This window comes from Cryptomeria japonica, chromosome 11 (assembly GCF_030272615.1).
Source record: "Cryptomeria japonica chromosome 11, Sugi_1.0, whole genome shotgun sequence".
Lineage (NCBI taxonomy): Eukaryota > Viridiplantae > Streptophyta > Pinopsida > Cupressales > Cupressaceae > Cryptomeria > Cryptomeria japonica.
The window spans coordinates 115,792,425-115,808,306 of NC_081415.1; positions in this window are offsets into that span (position 1 = coordinate 115,792,425).

The window sequence follows — 15,882 nt, forward strand, 5'->3', positions numbered from 1 at the left end:
TACCTGATGAAGAAATCAACAATTTTGATAGAGATGGCATAAGGTGCACCCCTGAGGAAGGCAGAGAAATGTTGGCCAAAAGTTATATGCTTCTTGTACTAGGGTGGGATTTAGAGAAAAATTTCCTGCTAGATCAAATTATGAGGCAAAAGGATCCCTTATTTGCTAAGGAGTTTGCAGAGCATGGATCGGGTGTGCATTTGATCCTCAAAGCATTTACAATATGGGCTAGGGCCTCAAACATTCATAAGCCTTGAGTCCTTCAAGGGGTAGAGAAGAAGAGAGGGGATGTAGTAGTTAGGACACTGGAAGATACTACTGCTTTTGAGTCGGTCACTATGACATCCCATGTGGCCCAATTTACCCAGCTGGTTTTGGAGGACCTAGATTTGAAGCATGAGAAACTTAAGGACATGCATGTGGCACTAAATAATAGTCACAATAAATTATTCATTGAAAATGCTGCATTAAAGGATAACATATCAAAGATGATTGCAATAGCTCCCTGAGGAGGTATAAGGCCTAAGAAACTTGAGAAAGTGAAGAAATAATTGCAAGAGGCTAAAGATGAAGCCAAGAAAAAGTCATTGAGATTAGAAAGTCTTCAATTCTACAAGTTCTAACAAGGTCATTGAAAATTGAATGAGGTGAATACCTCTTATTCTTTGATGTCATAACTCCTCAGCCAATTGGATGAGAATATTTTATTCTTCCAACCCATTAGGATTACATAGCTTCCGAAGAGTCAAATCCTAAAAGAAGTCCTACTGGCAGTTAAGAATTTGTCAATGCGCCCTAAATTATGGGGATAACTTGGAAAAATTACAATTTATTAATTAAGGAGTTGCCCTACATTGAGGAGGAGAAGAAGGCATTGATTGGCATGATAGATTCCTTCCAAGGACTTCAAAAGTGGGATATCCCCACTATTTTGACAGGAGAAGGAAAAATTATGAACTTGGACATATGGAAGCATGGATTCTAAGAGGCCATCAGTACTGTTTTGAATTCATTGGCTGTAGACCCTATCCAAGGTGATTCTTTTCACAATATTATTGACAAAATCATGGAGGTTGATTTGATGTATCATAAATTCACTTCAGAGGCTGCAACCATGTCAGCTCATAGGACAAAAGAGGTCATGAGTAAACTACAAGGCTTAAGAAATTTTGTCTGGTTGAATGATGAAATTGACACTCTACACAAGAAGCATTGTTCTTTAGAGGAGGATCAACCTGAAGAGGAGAACTAGTCTGAGTCATTTCCATTTTTGTACTTCCTACTTTTTTGGATAGGTTTCCTACTTGGGATGGGGTGATATGAGCATTCATTTTTCACTCATCAACCCCCAATGTACCTGACAGATCCAATGCCCAAGTAGAGTTGACCCTGAGAAACGATGTTGTAGAAGAACATCCTTGCACCAGTCACATCAAGTCTTCCATTCTAGCCTCTGGAAGCTGTCAACTCTGTCCCCTTCATTAATATCTGGGATTTTTTGAAATATGCATTGTAAGGATGCCTTAGGGCATGATCTAGCTCATAGGCAATGGATTTTTGACAAGTGTCCTACTAGGCCTGAAGCTTGTTTTTTCACCCTTGTTCTATAAAAGGGAAATCAGGGCCAAGTAGGAAGGATTATGAAATCCATGGTAGTATGTATTAGGAGATGAAGTAATTGAAGATAGTGTTTTTCTTGCAAGTTTTTGTAAAGCAATTCTCAAGTGATGTATCTCGTATCTTTTGAAAATCAACAAAAGAGATCACTTTAAGTTTGCTCCCATTCTTCTATGTTCATGTTGTATAAATTGTAGTGTTAATGATTCTATGATTTGTCTTCTCTTCAGAAGGGAATGTATGTTTTCTTTATCAGTTTCATTTTAATCAATGAATTAGATTATGTTCAAAAGGCATTACAACATATTTATTGGGAGGGGTGAGGAAACTAGGAGTAATCACTTAAATATTTTGTGTCAAGCATGGGGTATTTGAATGTTGTTTAATGATGAGATATCATGGTATTGTTTGGTGTTAACTTGCAAATAGACTCTATTTTCCATATTTTCCATAGGATAAAAATTGATCATATTACCCATCTAGGATCATTCTTATTTACCTTTTATATTTTTGTTTTTTACTTTTTTGTATTAGGAGTAGTTATTAGTTTAGAATCATTCTCAATGCATGCAAGAATGACATAAACTGAGGTTAGAGCCATAGCCATATGTTTATTTGTATTTCCTTGGTGTATTTTCATTGAGAAATTTGCTTTATCTTACAGTGTCATAAGCTTAGAAGATTGAGAATTATTTGGATACTATATAGGGGAACCCACCTAGGTTTTGTAGAGCCTAAAGTGTAGGAGACATCAGTTTTCAACTGAGTCTTGTTCATTGGCCAAGTCCAATTATGAGTTTGTTGACAAGTCAGAGGTTATTTCCTTAGAACTTGGAATCTGTTGATTTGGGAACCAACAATATCGAGGGGTTTTAGTACAATATTTTATCATATTTATCCAAGCCAAATCAAACCCAAATTTCTTCATTACTTCAAACAGAAAATCCCAATTGAACCAATCATATTCCTTACTTATGTCAAGTTTAATCAACATACCTTTCATTTTCTCCTTGTTGATGGTGTGGATACCTTCATTTGCTACAGTGGAGTTGTCAAAGATTTGTCTTCCAAGGACAAAGTCATTATGTTTCTCAAAAATAAAATTTTGTCTTGAGTATCTTCTTGACTCTATTCGCTGAAGCATTTGTGATTATTTTAAAATTGTTTTAAATAAGGATATAGAGTTGTAGTCTCCAAAAAATCACATTTATTTTTCTTTGGAATGAGAGCTATTGTCGTATTATTTATGTTCCTCACAAATTTATGTTTCTTCCAAAAGTCTTTTGCTACCTGTAATACATCTTGACCAATGAATTGCCAACATTTCTGATAAAGTCTTGTTGAAAAACCATCCAACCTGAGAATTTTATCCAATTGCATTTGGAACGTTGCAGACTTAATGCAAACTTTAATTTGTTCAAAGTAAATTCTTGAAGAAGCATATAATTGTTTGATTGACTCACTGATTCAGGGGTGCATTGTAGAATTTCCTCCCCTCCATTGGAACCTCCCTCGTTTTGGTTCCCAAGTTACTTGGTTCTACTATTTTATTTCCTTTTGCGTTGAAAGTTTCATCTATCTTATTTATATCCCTTATTGATTAGACCAAAGCGTGAAAAACCTTAGTTCAAATCTCCTTCTTTTAACCAATTCTCTCTAGCTTTTTCTCGCTAGTATATCTCTTCCCTTTCTAAAAGTTTCACATGGTTTGTTTTTAATTCTTCCTCTTTCTTGTAGTCATCTTCATACATGTCGTGTTTAATGATTTTCTCATTCAATTCTTCCACTTCTTTTTCAATTTTCTCCTTTTCTACAAAGATATTTTTAAAGTGTTTTGTATTCCACTGCTTCAATTTTTGTTTTAAGAAATTTAATCTCTTCATAAAATAGTATGACGTTGTTCCTCTATGTATGTTGCTTTCCTTCCACCATTTCTACAAATTGTCTTCTAATGTTACGTCCCACCACCACATGCTCATGAATTTGAAGAAACCTTTGCTTGGTTTTACACTCTGCTTAATCTCCAGTTGTATGGGATAATGATCGAACACTGAGATTGGTAAAATGCTTGCCTCATAAACAATTTGATCTTCAACCATCCTTGGCCAACAAAGAAATGGCCCAGGATTTTTGTTATATTCGTAAATACCACCCTTCAATTTGTCCATGTGTATTCACCACTCTTTGGCATGCAGTCAACCACATCAATAGTTTAAATGAATTCTCTAAAATCCTTTATCACTCTATTATCTCCTATAAAACCTCCACATTTTTCATTTAGATTCAATTGAGCATTAAATTCACCACCCATAATGACTCATTTGTCCCTTATCAAATCTATTATGTTCCTTATTTCCCCCCAAAGTTTTTCTTTTTTCTTTGTCCTAACTAGCCTTTAAACATATAAAAAGAGAAATACTTATTACAACTCTTTGATGTTACATTACCTATCATCCATTGTGTCTTATTTTCTACATCAATAAATTTTATTCTCTGGGTTCCATATAATCCCTAATCCGCCAGTCAAACCAATAGCATCTGTAAATCTTCCTTTCCATTGCTTGTAATATTTGGCGAACTTTTTGCCCTCTTTTGAATTGATCTTGGTTTCTTGCAATATTATGATGTTTGCATTAAGTTTCTCCGTATGACGCTTGACAAAGTGTCTTTTGTCAGTGGTTGAAAGGCCCCTGACATTCCATGAGATTATCTTCATGGTCATCTAAGGGATATTTTCTCTCCCTTGGATAGAGTTAAAAATTGTTTGATGCTTGGCAGTCCTTTTCTAACTGCTTCTTCCTCCCTTTTTTTCTTATTAGTTTTGCTTCCTCTCATCTTATTATTTCTTCCCAAAAACAATGTTGTTGTCTGACTTATGCATCTAGGATCTAGTGTGCCAATTTCATCTATATCCTCATTTTCATATTATGACTCTACACTTTCCACCAATAGTTCTTCAATCTCTATGTATGGTTTTGTCAGATTAGCCTCATGTTGTTTTCCTCTTCGCCTTTTTCAAGTACTTTACTTTCCCTCATATTCTCTTCCATTTGCTTCTTTTGTTTCTCTGTAGATGTAGAGGCTTCGCCCTAGTTTTTTCCAAGTCTTCGTATATTTGACAATTGGTTAACCTCTTTATTTTCCATTCGTTTCTCTACCTTAGTTTTTTTTTTTTTCACCCTCTCCTGTCATTGCATTTTTTTGGGGATCCCTTTGTCTATGTATCTAGGTGTAGCCTTACAATTTTCTTACATATGGTTTTTGCTTCGATATCTAAGGAAAAATTCTTAAATTCTTCTTCAATTTCTATACTTTGTATCCAATATCTCCCTTCTATACAGAGTTTTATTTTGTTTGGTATTGGCCTAATTGCCATAATCTTTAGTCTAGCATATAAATACAAATCACCATCAATTAAATTGGTATCCATATCAACCAATGTTCCCAAAAAGCATCCATTTTTTTCAAGACAATCTTCATACTAGTATTCTAAAGATAGGTTGTACAATCTAATCCAGACAACCCATTCATCTGGGTTCAACACAACAGGATTAAAATTTGTAGTCCACTTCTGCATATAGAAAGGAGATTTGTTCATGATACAAATGCCTTCTGACAATATTCTATCCCTATCTTTTGTTGTTGTAAATAGGACAATAAAAAATCTTTTAGGGAGAAATTTGGTAACCATTTGCGTTTTCCATTTATCTTCAATCCACTTCTTTATTGTTTCTCTACTTGACCTAGGTCCAAAAAATTTGCAAATTAAAGCCATTTCTAAGAATATATGTACATCATCATCAACCTCTTTGGTTATATTAATAATCTATAGATCTGAAAGTCGATCATGCACGCACTGAATCTACATTTCTTGTCCTTTATTCTCTTTTGGATTTTGGTTTTTAGCTTCTTTTTGGGGGTTTTGTACAGCACCCATTTTTCCTTTCACTGAAATTTATCTGAATTATCTTCCACTATATCTCTATAAAATTGATACGTTTCATTACTTGTTAATTGATATCTCCATAAAATTGACATCTTCCTCTCTACCTCCATCTTCCTTTATCTCTAGACTCAACTCATCACTCCCTCTCCCTCTCCCTCTTTCTAGACTCCTATATCTATATCTCTTTGACCCTTTATCTCCATCCCTCCATATTTCTTCTTTACCCCATCTATATCTCATTATCTTTGCATCTCTCTCTATCGCTATATATCTCTCTAACACTATTGGCATGAACTTAATGTGTGTTATATGAGAGTTAAAGTTAAAGTTAATGTGTGTTATATGAGAGTTAGAATGCAATTAAGGTTATGGTTCTATTTGCAATCCTAACTATGATCATAATCCTAACTGTAATCCTAATTTTGTCCCTAACCTTAAAACCTAATTCAAACCCTAAACCTAACACTAAAATTGAATCAAGCTATATAATTATTTCCAAAATTTGACACCTAATCTAGGCATCTAATCATTTTCCTACATTTGTTCTACGAGTCTCAAAGACAAATGGCATATATCACAAAATTCCATCGTCAAACGTAACCAAGTGTTCATTTGAACCTAACTATTTGTCTTAATAATCTTAGAAATTATTGTTTTCAATAATAATACCATAACTCAACTAATGGTGCATGCAGAATATAGTCTGAGGCAGCTAACCAAACCAAAGATGCAACAAGTCACAATATATCATGTCAAGAGTTGATATTTTCAGCTTTGGCTAATGACCTGTATTATTATGGTTGGACAATCATAGTTGACGAACATAGATTGCCAGACAATATACTTAAAATTGCAATCGATGCTTGAACATATTGGTTTAAGGTGAGTGTGAAAGACAACACAAAGGAATTAATCAAGATTAGTCTTTTATTGTACTCATACTGCAAAATTCTTAGGGACACCAATCACTGCCATTATTGATGATCATATTCTTGAATATAGGATAGAAATTTTTCCCAACAATAGACTTAGTCAAACATGTGTTCAACACCTTTCTCTGAAAAAGAAAAACAGATTTTGGGGGACAAGAGATTTTTCCCAACAATAGACTTAGTCAAACATTTGTTCAACACCTTGCTATGAAAAAGAAAAATAGATTTTGGGGGACAAGCCAACGGATGAACAAACCTACATATCATTGAAGTAAATAACAAAATTTTACATATTTCTTGAATTGCAACAGTTGTATATAAGATGTCTCAACAACAAGCAACAAATCTACTCAATGCAATCAATATCCTAAGTTAATCGCCTCATACATCCTAAAAGCATTTAGTATTACAAAAACATTTTGCATAGCTTGTCGATTTAAATTATAAGTTTCATTCATTCATATTCATATTTTTTTCACATTTCAAGATCAACTCAATTGTATTCTAAATAATTACTTCTAACAAAGGTAATTTTAATTTCTTCCAACTTTTGCCTACCCTCCAATATATTACCCAAACCATATCTTGCTAGTGGTGTAACCATTGCATCTCATTGAGGTGCAAGTGCTAGTTTTGTTAAAAAAATTGTCAATTCTCATGTCAAATCTAAAGTCAACTCTAATGCTATATATTAACGTTCTTTAATGTCTATAATTAATCAATGTTTTTGATTTGCAGTAAAACGAGTTTTGAAGAGACCCATAACCCTATTACAGAATTCTACTTAGATATAGCCAACCAATAGTCAAACAAAAACAATCTAAAATAAATAAAACAAATGAAGCCCAACGTCTACAACACCACAACCACAACCACGATGTAACCATTGCATCTCATTGAGGTGCAAGTGTTAGTCTTGTAAAATTTTTTGTCAATTCTCATGTCAAAACTAAATTCAACTCTAATGCTATATATTAATGTTCTATAATGTCTATAATGAATCAATGTTTGTTATTTGCGGTAAAAAGGGTTTTGAAGAGACCCATAACCCTATTATAGAATTCTACTTAGAAATAGCCAACCAATAGTCAAACGACAACAATCTAAAATAAATAAAACAAATGAAACCCAACTTCTACAACACCATGACCACAACCAAAATGCAAATAGACTCAAAAAACAACCACCCTATGACAAGAAGAACTTCAAACGAAAGTCTTTGATAGAATAAAAACTTTCAAATGCCTCCTTTTGATGCAAATATAGGATCTCATCACCCTCTTTAATCTCCATCTCAATAGGAGAAAAAGAAGAAAAATCTCAAATAAGGGCAACATAATCCCCCTTGCTACAACTCTAAATCTCTCTTGCAAGACCAATCTCCACCTCAATAGGAGATGTCTTTACCTCAATATGGCAAGCAAGAGAAGAAAATTGATGCATATACAAGATTCGAAAAAAACCATCAAGACCTTTCTCCACCCCAATAGGTCAAACAATAGCTAAACCTAGAGTGGGGGCAACAAAAACCCCTATACAACAACTCAACATCCTTGAAGATATATCAACCAAACAATAGTTCTACTGAAAAACAACATCCTCCATAATCTAGATCCGTAGACAGTGGACAAACTAATCCAAACTATCATTACCAAAGAGAAACCCAAAACAAGCATCAAAGCTAAAACATGCACGAAAGAGAACACATGACTTGGGGTGAGCCCATCGAAGCTCTCTTGGAAATGAACAATAAATGAAACCTCCAAGACTAGGCATCAACAAACTCAATACACCAAAACCATACTCTAGGGACCAAAAGCACCCTCCAACCACACCAAGACATGGCAACAAAGGCCTTACACCAAATAAACAAAAAACCAACATCCTCAAAATGACTGAGCAAATAAGCAACTAAAAAAGAGAGACACCCTCTTGAAAAAATTGAAAAGGCACATTAGAATCCTCTCCCACAAACATCAAACCACAAAAGCCAACTCCAAGACGTCAACAACCACGATCCACTGAAGAAGAGGAAGAGCCTTAAATCCAAAAGGGCCCAAACCAATCTCTAAAAGAAGCCACGTGAATCCCACAACAGGGCCTTCCAAACCATTGCCCATAGTAGCTAAAACAAGTCTCAAAGAGCAAAGAGTAGAGGTGCTCAAACACCTCCCAAAATAAGGGAGTTGTTGTCATTTTATGACACCCTTGGTCCATCAGTGAGAACCAATCAAAGATATGTTCCATGGACCAGCGTTGCCCCAGTTGATCAAGGAGAGAAGAATCGTGAAGTGTGAAGTGTTACCTTGTCCGGAGGAAGTTCCTCCCTTGGCCTTTTCTTCTTCCCCAAAACTCCATAACCTCGCAGTTCTGAAGTTCTTTTCCCTTTGCCTTCTCTTGTTCTCCTTCTCTGGAACTCCGAAACCCTGAGGTTCTGAAGTTCCTTCCCTTTGTTGCCTCTCCTTTCTTTTCTTCTCTCCTGAAACTCCGAAACCCTGAGGTTCCGAAGTTCTTTTCTTTTTCCCTTTCCCAAAACTTTGGAACCCCAAGGTTCCGAAGTTCCTTTGTGTAGTTCTTCGAAACTTTGGAACCTTGAGGTTCCGAAGTTCCCTCTTCCTTCTTTTCTTCGGAACTCCGAAACCTCTGGGTTCCAAAATTCCCTCTTCCTTCTTTTCTTTGGAACTTTGAAACCTTGGGGTTATGAAGTTCCCTCTTCCTTCTTTTCTTCGAAACTCCGGAACCCCAAGGTTTCAAAGTTCCCTCCTAGCCCTTCTTCCTTATTTTCTTCGGAACTCCGAAACCCCGAGGTTCCGAAGTTCTCTACCTCACTTCCCCTTCTTCTCTCTGAAACTCCGAAATCTCGGGTTTCCGAAGTTCCTTCCCCCTTTGCCTTCTCTCTCTAGTTCCTTTTCTTCTCTTCCTCTCTCTATCCCGAAACTCCGGAACCTCGAGGTTCCGATGTTCCTTTTCTTCTCTTCCTCTCTCTCTATCCTGGAACTCTAAAACCCCGAGGTTCTGAAGTTCTTTCCTTAGCCTTTTGAAATTCTCCAGAACTCTGGAACCCCGAGGTTCTAAAGTTCCTTGCTGCCCTCCTTTTTCCTATCCCAGAACTCCGGAACCCCGAGGTTCTGAAGTTCTTCCCTTGTCTTCCTTACTTCGGGAGCCTGAGCTTCCAAAGTCTTTGAACTTCCTTCCGACTGGCAACACTTCTGGATGGCATGATCGACACTCGATGGGGAGAGGAACAATCTCTTCTTGGTGCATCTCCTCCTTCTATTTCAAGCATTCTCTCTTCCCTTTACCTCTACAAGTTGTTAGGATAGGTTTAGGAATTAGTTTTGAAGTGTTGAGTTGGTTCAACACCTGCACCTGGATTGAGAAAGAAGTCAGCCTTCTCAATACATTCAACCCCCTTGCGCAAGGTCCCACACTTCGGAGTTGTTTCCATGTTTCACGAGGTTGTTGAGTTGATAGCTCAGCAAGGGTGTGAGCTTTTGTGATAACATGAACCTAACACCAAAGATGAGGTTGGAAAAGAAAAAAATGTCACCCCTCACCCCAAGAGCTACCAGAAGCACTGAAGATGCTCCATCCCTCACAAAGAGAACATTTGAAACCACAAAAAGCAAATCCACATCCAAAAAGCCTCTTGTTGACATTAGCCACAAGAAACCCGCATAATAGTAGCCAAAGCAAAAAAACACATATCAAAAGCCAAACTATGCATGACCATGATAGTCCCATCCGCGTCAAACCCATCTACATTTGAATCCCCTTCGCTTTGCTTCTCCTCCTCCCTATGAAAACTCTACTCCCTCTGCTCTAGCTCATACTTTTCGTCCACATTTCAGAAATACTACTCATGAATGCTTTATCAATGTATTCATATGAATGTTAGAAATTTTCCTTATACTTTTTTAATAGTTGGCCCATGCCATCCCTAAAAACTGGTACTAGAAACACATCCCCTATCATGCCCACCATGAAAACTTGCGATATCAAATATTACAACCAATCTTAATGACATAAAAATCACAATAGATGGATACTTGTGAACTCATACATATGTAATATCAGTCATGTAGATTAGTCATGTAGATTGTTATACAATGGACTCCCAATGGACTCCCAAGTATTGATATTACAACAATCATTTCATATCAAATTAAATCCAATCCTACTTAATTGGGACACAAATAAATAATAAGGCACTGAATAAACAATATGCAAACTACCAAAAGGAGCTTCTTCAATAAAATACTAACTTATTAATAGAATATAAATACGTACACGTAACAAAATTCTACTCATTAAAAAATGTATAAACATATACCCTTAACAAAACTCACCTGAAACCAAGATACCACACTTAAATAGATCAAATCATCCTATTGACTTCATATTGAAAAAATGGTATGCAAACTCCCAACAAAAGCACTATAAAAGAAGAATCTGCCTTGTAAACAGCCTTGACAAATTTCAGGAACAAGTTAAGAACTCATATAACGCCATGAACAAAATGAACACAGAGGATGCTAAAACCTTAATTATAGCAATTTTAGGATGAATACAAGATCAAAGTGATCTTTAACCAAAGACCAATTATCCCTGTTAACGTTATTTGTCACTTTTGCCAAATTTGTCTTTAAGAAATTGTAAGGTATAGAAATTTTTTTAAAAAAAAAGCTCTTCTTTCACAAAGGGTCTTTTGGGAAAACTTAGGCGCCAAAGAGAAAGAAGAAAGCTTTCTTTTGTCTTCTTTAAAAGGTCTAACCACATTGCAAAAGAAGTTAGGCCTTTCTATTAAAGAGCCCTCATTCTTGAGGTTGAAAACGTCCATATGAAAGTTTTCCCCCGTTGCAGCCGCTAAAGAAGGATTCATGGCATGTTTAGGGCAAGTTCACCAGAGAATAAGCACGTTGCAGCCATTAAGAAATGATTGATTGGACTGAGATAACTGTTTCTTCTATGATAAGAGCAGGCTTGAGACTAACGACAGCCCTCATGATAACAAAAGTGAAAGGACTGGAGTGCAAAAAGATCACAAATAACAGCCAATTAGGATAAAAGGAACAGCAAGTAAGTGTTCAAAGAAGGTAACAGTCATTATGCTTGAAGACAATACCTTTCAAAGAAAGAGCAAGATGAATGTAAAAGCCGTTAGATAATAGATAGTGATAAAATTGATAAATTGATAATCAATCTACAAGGACAGTGAAGAGTCAGAAACAGTCAATAATGAAGATTCATACAGCATTGCATAAAAACATTCATGTGATCGTAGACTGGTAAGATTCTTGCTGCACTTGCAAATGCAAGAACACCCTAGAAGTTGTTATATGAAAAGAGGACAGTGTTCAATGTAGAAGTGCACATTGAAAGATAAACCATAGACAAGGCACAATGACAGTCAATGAACCCCAATATAGGGCAGGTTTTTAAGCTTTCAGTGAGTGTCACAAAGAAGGATAAGGTAATGAAATGGCAGGCTTCAACGAATACAAGCAACAGCCATATTGAGAACATCAAATGATTACAGTTGTGAAGCTAATGATAAGGCATGACAGTGAGATACAAGACGGTGCATTTCAAGGAAATCACAAGTATTAGTTTGTAGAAGATATGCCAAAATAGTGACAAGAAATGAAAGTCAGAACAGAAAACATTCCTTACATGCTCTAAAAAAGATAAGAAAGTTTTCATTGGTTATTTACGAAGTGGTGAAGCTTGTTGAAACTCGTGTTTATTTAAGACCAATGAGCAGAAATATAGAGATCAATGCATTAGGAGAAACAAAAGTATACTGTACAATGTACATAAAAGAACAGTCCCATTACCCACTAAAAGATCTATGGGCAAAACTCAAGTAAAGAAATTTTCAGGGAAAGCACATATGAATATGCCAAGATGTATGACAGTCAAAGGGAACTGTCAACAGAGGAAATAGAAAATGGAAGCTTATGCAGCATGAAAAAAGAGCAAAGAAAGGAGCCTAAAACAGAGGCATGAAGTGCAGGGACACTATTCAAAGGGCCAAACAAGATATTGCAGGTTACAAAGCATCTTAGAGGCATGGACATTCCTTGCAACATAGCAGAAGTTGTTCATATGCTCTAAAAGTCATCCAAAGGAAGGAGAAGACCTAGGGTGATATAAGCATGACAAAGACATGATTGATAGACAAGCCAAGCTTCATAAAAAGCACTCCTAAGAGCTAGCACATAGAACAAGCAAGAAGTATGATGGTCCTATGAAGAGATGACAAGTGTAGCCCTTGTGAAAGATGACAGACCATGGAGGTGTGAAAGCCATGCAAAGGAATGCAAGACAATATATGATGAGAAGAACATTCATAGAGACCTCTTGATAGGTAAGGACAAAACAAAGACATACGTCATTGTGAAGAGGAAAACAGTGATATGGTCAGCCAAAGGACATGGTAAAGAAGGTAAGACAGTCCAATGAAGACCTTCACCACCCAATTAGAAAAGACATAGTGATATCATGACAGTCCTAAGTTTGTAAACAAGCATGACAGCATTATAGATGCTAAAAGGGGTTGACAAGACAATGTTGGTAATGCACGGCAGGTATTTATCAAAAGAGACAACAGAGTAAAAGAGCAAAAAGAGAACAGCACTGTCATTACCATGAAAACAGCAATAGTCATGACACTTATGTGACAGTCCTTTCTAGAATGGTGACACTGTCAGAGACAGTATATGAGTAAATTCACATAATCAAGGCTTGTTTTGACTAGTATGAACACAATGGCAGAGATACTTGATATATGCAAGAAATGACAGTTATGTGAATATAGACACCTTCTAGAGTATGGCAGCATATCAGTGATAAATTAAGAATAACAATAGGTCTGCAAGCAAAAGCAGGGCACTAGATGCAGAAACTGTGATACCCCCATCCTTGACCTAAGAATAAGAAAGCAATAAAACATATATGTGGTCAAGGGCGGCAGAGCTTGAACACCTTCAAATGGTTAGAAAATAGAAATTGACAATTTGTACATAGCATTTAAAAGTTCAAGTAGGTAGTTTTGCATAATTCCTCAATAAAGCCTGTAGCATGAAGATCTTATAGAGAAAAATCATCTTATTGATAAGACTTCACGATTTTCCTATCTAGGATCAAAGAAAGCACATAGAGTAAACTATAGAGGTTGTTCAAGACCAAATGGTAATCTCGTTCATCACCCAACAGCAAGTGACAACATCGAATATCATAATTAGTCATTTGAGATCCGATTCTGCAAGATCCTTAACATGCTTCCAATCGTTGATAAGAAAGATCCAAAATATTATATCAATGCCCCACCTTGAAGCTTGAAAACCAAGCAAATCATCAAGGCAAGATGATAGAGACAGAAGTCTGATGCATATTGAAAGTAAGAAGAAATGGACTGTATGTTGAGCATAATTCATGTGAGGAAGACTAAATATTAATTCGACCTAAACAAATATCGATTACGCTGAAAACTGAGATGATTGTAATCAGCGATATAAAGTAATCATTAAAACGCTTAACAAAATGATCATTAGTTAAGTCAAGACGATTAGTTACTCCCTCAAAGAGTGCGCTGAAGAGTTGGCAGAGAGATATTCTTTCATACTCACATCTTAGGTGGAATGAAACTCATTTCTAGATCATCATGGAATTGTCTTTTATTTGCATCTACATCCAGTATTGGATCGCTCTTGGAGCAATAGCCTTATTGGCATAAATTCAGGTTGCATATATTCAAAATCAGAGTCAGAAATCTGGAACAACACCATCACACGTGCATATATTCATAGCAAAATCAGAAATAACATTGTAGCATTATCGCTACAAGTAACAAGGAGGCGGCTCACAGCATATTGCACATTGCCATTTCAGGAATAGCAGAGATAACTCCCTAATTGCAGATTGGAGTAACATACAGATCAGATATCCATTGCATAATCTTCAAAGAAATATCAGACATCAAGATACTCCATCTTAATCATTCAAGGTTATGCATCGCAGATTCGTATATCAAGACTCTTATTACATCAAATAATACTTGAACATCATATTGATATCAATTATATAATCAGATATAAATTATATAATTATATAGCAGATCATAATTATCATTCTCGTAAGATTTATTAAAGAATTTCATGTTTCATAAGATTTTTGAATAGTAGTCTCTTGCAATTGATTTGTAAGTAATAGTTCCCTATTTCCTAAGAAACATATAAGGGGACATTACAGAAACCAAGAAATGGAAGTGATATGTGAAGCCATAACATGAATAAGGACAGTCAAATGATCCATGGCAACTATGACAGTCATAAAGGTCATTTTTGAACAAGCTAGAGCGCAGGTCAAGAAGTACAGCCATGGACAACAACAATGAGATGCTAGTAGTGATGTGAAGTAAAGTCATGAGAGAGTAAAGAGCAGTCATGAAAAATGAAAAGAGGTCGTCTTATTTAAGGTGACAGTCCTCTTTAAAAAAAAAAAGTTCTCTGTTAAAATTAAACTCTCATAAATTCTGCTAAGACTTTGTTATTGTAGCTTTAAACTTTGAAGATATTTTTAAAAGACTGAGGAGGTTTCATAAGGTTTAATGTTTATGAGATAAACTTATGTTCATCCCGAGCCCAGAAATTTTTTGAGGGCTTTGGAGTTAGTTTCCCTTTCTGTGCATACTCAGGGATTTAGTTTCATACTGTCTATCTTTAGGTCCTCTGGGCTTTTTGGAAATCTGGGCTTTTATGCTGTAATCTCTCTTATGAATCAATATATTAATATGGCTCTGCCTTTATCGATAAAAAAAAAAGGTGACAGTCCTCTTTATCATGGCAGTCGAATAGTTGAGGAGGATAGGCCTTCAAAGTAAATGGTTCTCATCTGAAAAGTGCATGAGAAAATAAGGAATGGCAGAGAAGTAATGACAGTCCTTGTAGCTTTTAGCAGTGAGCAAAGTTTTGAGTAAGGACAACTAAATGACAGACGAATTGTCTACTATCGTTATATGACAGTCATGTGCATGGAATGTGGTATGACAGTGATGTAGGATAGAAAGGGCAATCAGGTGAAAAAGCTAGAAAAGACGGCCAAAAAACAGATAACAATGACAGAAACAGCAATGTGAACATACAGGTGACTAGGGTGTCAACGTTTACAAGAGATTTGAAGAAGCGTTGAAATCATCAAACGAGGTCCTATTTCAGTCCACATTCTTTAGACACGCATATGGTACTTCAAGGGAATAATTGTTAGTAGGAAGGGGTAAAGGAAACAATTTGACTAAGTTTAAAGCAAAATAGAGCATATAGGAATTGATTTAGGAGCAACTTCAGTGAAAAAAGGGCCAGAAATCAGTAGCATCATCTTCTTCCA